Source organism: Oncorhynchus gorbuscha, linkage group LG16 (assembly GCF_021184085.1).
Source record: "Oncorhynchus gorbuscha isolate QuinsamMale2020 ecotype Even-year linkage group LG16, OgorEven_v1.0, whole genome shotgun sequence".
In the NCBI taxonomy this organism is placed as follows: domain Eukaryota; kingdom Metazoa; phylum Chordata; class Actinopteri; order Salmoniformes; family Salmonidae; genus Oncorhynchus; species Oncorhynchus gorbuscha.
Genome location: NC_060188.1, coordinates 40,770,380 through 40,774,547, shown reverse-complemented (window position 1 = coordinate 40,774,547; position 4,168 = coordinate 40,770,380). Strand labels below are relative to the sequence as shown.

General features: G+C 45.1%; 1 long non-coding RNA gene across 1 annotated transcript; it reads right to left on the bottom strand.

The window, feature by feature from the left end:
- Window positions 1-914: 914 nt before the first annotated feature.
- LOC123999238 lies at window positions 915-3,346 on the bottom strand. Its single transcript, XR_006832412.1, has 3 exons — window positions 3,134-3,346; window positions 2,650-2,760; window positions 915-1,297 (listed from the first exon to the last, which is right to left on the bottom strand). It is a non-coding gene; the product is annotated as an uncharacterized LOC123999238 (long non-coding RNA).
- Window positions 3,347-4,168: the final 822 nt, after the last annotated feature.

Here is a 4,168-nt window from a genome sequence, read left to right as displayed (position 1 = left end):
CTTTTTGGTCAAAGGTACAACTCTCCGTGGAAAAGGTTCTAGGGAAAGGGGGTCCCTAGTCAGTTGCATAACTGAATGCATTCAACCTAAGTATGTCTTCTGCATTTCTCCCAACCCGTCTGAATCAGAGAGGTGCGAGGGGCTACCTTTTATTTATGTTCACCTTTATTTAACCAGGTTGGCAAGTTGAGAACAAGTTCTCTTTTACAATTGCGACCTGGCCAAGATAAAGCAAAGCAGTTTGACACATATAATGACACAGAGTTACACATGGAGTAAAACAAACATAGAGTCAATAATACAGTAGAAAAATAAGTCTATATACAATGTGAGCAAATGAGGTGAGATAAGGGAGGTAAAGGCAACAAAAAAAGGCCATGGTGGCGAAATAAATACAATATAGCGAGTAAAACACTGGAATGGTAGATTTGCAGTGGAAGAATGTGCAAGGTAGAGATAGAAATAATGGGGTGCAAAGGAGAAAAATAAATAAAGAAATACAGTAGGGGGAGAGGTAGCTGTTTGGGCTAAAGCTTAATCGACAATCCACATCACTAGGTTGCTGTTAGGGGTTAACTGCCTTGCTCAATGGCAGATTTTTCCATCTTGCCAGCTCGGGGATTCGAAACAACAACCTTTTGGATACTGTCCTCTATCTGGAACCAAAAACGATTCTTCAACGGGTTCTCCTATGGGGAACCATTTTAGGTTCTCGATATCACCTTTTTTTCTAGGGATGTATAGAGAATATAATGTAGGAAATAATAAGATTCCCTTGTAAATTTGTCCTGCTGAGAATAGAAACATCCATACTAGTATTTGAACTGATTACACTTTAATAGTTGCTCTTTATAGATCACATTGTAATTTGTTTAAATGAACAAGTCTCAAAGATTTATGCCATGCTGGTACAGTATAAACTTGCTACATATGATTTGCTCTGGTGCCAGAGCGCTCATGGTTTAAACTAGAGTGCTGTAGTGTATCTGCACTCCAGTATATGTCCTTTAACATGATGAAGCTGCACACTTCTCACATATGCCTTCTAAGAAGCCAGAGCTAAATCCTCAGGAGAAAAAAAACAATTGAAACAAAAAACGTGATTGAAATTTCAAAAGCTGAAACACACGGGGAAAAAAAGAAGGGACAGAGAGTTTTCCCTGTCTCCATATGGCAGCCATTTGTCTCAAGGAGGCCTGTCAGATATAAATAATATGTTATGGAAAAAAAAGAAGCAGAGAGCATTTCTTCCACTGGGACAAGATCTCCGGAGGCCTGGTGTCCTTCACGTCAGAGACTAGGAGGGTGGGATGGAGAGAGGGAGAGAGAGAGGGGAAAAGAGGAAGAGAGTAAGAGAGGGAGGGTGAGAGGGATGGAGGAAGAGAGAGATGGAGGGAGGAACATAAACTCATTGCAAGTAAGCGGTCACATACAAGTCTGGAGAACTCATGTATCCCACAGTGGAACAGCACCAGCAAACTATATCCATATGTTGTTTGGAGTTGATGCTGTGGACTCTGGCTATCAGGAAATGACAGGAATACGAAGACTCCTAGAGTCCTTTCTCCTTTAACTCAACCTTGTGTGATTGTATATCATCTGAAACCAATCAGCTCTAAGCTCCCTCCCTCCCTCCCTCCCTCCCTCCCTCCCTCCCTCCCTCCCTCCCTCCCTCCCTCCCTCCCTCCCTCCCTCCCTCCCTCCCTCCCTCCCTCCCTCCCTCCCTCCCTCCCTCCCTCCCTCCCTCCCTCCCTCCTTCTCTCTGTCTCTCTCTGCATGTGTCGTTTTTGTGTGCTTGTACAGCCCAGAGCAGAGCAGGGCCCAGACTGGACCCTTCCGTGTGTGCGAAAGACATCGTGATTAACATTCACCCAAATCGCTGAGGGACACACTTTCTAAACCCTTCCTTCCTGCTGCAAGTGGAATTCTCATTAAGTCATAACTACTTTTCAAGAGCAGCATTCCTCTACAGAATACCAGGTCCGTCCACGACCCAAGCCCAAAAGTAATTTTCTTAAATGTAAATGAATTACATACAAAGGAAAGACAAAAGAGAAAACAATTACCCAGAGCAGTAGTTTTGAGATTTTTCCCAAGATTTGGTTTAAAAAAAAAGATGTTTGAAGGCTGAGCCCTGTTAATGGAAGCGGAACAGAATGGGAGTTATTCTTACAGGGACTGAGACATTTACACAGACAGAAATCACCCCAGATATCCTTTCTGGATTTCCTTCTTTCCTGTGTAATAGGAAACCTCATCACTTTTATATTTTCACCAGAAGTTTATGATATCTGTTTGCATTGAAAACCGATCTCTCAAACAATACCTCTCCAACATCTCACTTGGAGCTCTGTCCACACTCCCAGGGCCCAACTGTATTTTTTCTGGGTTGCCGAGCAGGAGAAAAGCTCACTTGAGTTGTGGATTCCCTGTGGATTCTGAGCGATTAGCCTCATTGTGTTACTTTTTCAGGCAGAGGGGGGAGAGGGAGAGGGGGCCACCTGGTGCATCTATGAACATAAAAGCTGCTCTCTCTCTCTCTCTCTCTCTCTCTCTCTCTCTCTCTCTCTCTCTCTCTCTCTCTCTCTCTCTCTCTCTCTCTCTCTCTCTCTCTCTCTCTCTCTCTCTCTCTCTCTCTCTCTCTCTTACCTGCTGGTGAATGGGAGTGACAGGTCTAATTGGTATATGGGCCATCCACAATGCTCCCTCATTCAGTAATTTGTCTGGTTCCTTTCCTTCTCCGGGCCGCTTCCTCTCGCCCTGTAAAATGATCACGGCTACTTGATTTCCCCCTTCCCAAAAATGTATGATAATCCAGCAGGAGTCGTTAGCAGAATGGTAAACTTGAGGCACTTGAAGCGAGCCCTCTAACCAAAACACTAGTGTCCTCCCCCTTGTATATAAGGGTCTTTAATTCACAGACAAACCCACAGTGAAGCAAGGAAAGACCACTTGAATTGGCATAAATGAACATGGAATGCACAGTCAATCTGCCTATTTTCCTACACTCTGTCTCGCTGACCAGCAGCGGTTGACCTGGATGGCCTGATTTCTCAATATGGTAAGAAATACTAATGACTAATGTATAATACATGTATAATATATAACACCAATGCACATAAGAGCTACATACGTAATATAAACATGAAACAGACAGGCAGGAGCATATTTCCCCTGAGTGGTCATCTGGCATGAGGCCCCTGCTCGACGCCCTTGTTCTTGCGTGATCAGGCAGGCTGTTTGGAGGCCCCTGTCTCAGTGGCTGCGTCCTCTCCTTTCATGGGGTCTTCCGCTGTCCCATTCAGAGCCATGGCCCTCCGTCTCCGCTGACTGCACTCTACTCACAGCCAGGGTGGCAGGGCAGCACTGGGGGGCCGGGCAGGGGGAGCCCCGACCGGAGGCACGCTTCTAGACTTGTGGATGAGGCAGAAAAACCATTATGGATCGTTATGGCTGGTTGATCGCTCCCATTCAAGGGCTGAGCTGCTCACAAAAGGTCTAGGCAGAAGCCAAAATAATGGATCTATTTTTCCCCCTCCCTCTGCTCCATTTATATGATCACGAGGCACATACTGAGGCAGAGAGGAATGTGTGTCACCCCCCACCCTGTCGCTCTATCCATCCCAGTGCTGAACATCAGTACCATGGCTGCTAGCTCCTGTGTTGCACATTCCTGTTGCTGACCTACCAGGAAGTAAGCACCAAAAACAGCAGCCAGCATGTTCATACATGAAGACCAAAATATAACCTCCTCTTTCTATAATCTGTTGAGCAGGGGATGAGGAAGATGGAGAAAGGGAGGAAGCATGAGAGAGAGAGGTGTAAACCCGCATCCTACATGGCAGATCGTGTCATTTCAACATGGAAATATTGGTCATATTTGGTAGAAATGTTTATAAATGACATTTCAGCCTTTATTCACCCCAGGGCTGGCTCTAGCCCTTTGGGAATTTGGTTGGGGGACCCCCCACCAAGCAGGCAACATTTTTTAGTGGCCCCCTTCTTGACGGCAGAGAGAAAAATGTAATTTTTCAAGTTTATTTCCTGCAGATCTACACATTATCCAATGGCGTGGAGAGACATTTTAGCAATTTTATAACACTATTTATGCCATTTTACTCCTTTTGCCATGGGGCCTTGAATCTTTTATGCCGTTTTAAAGCACATT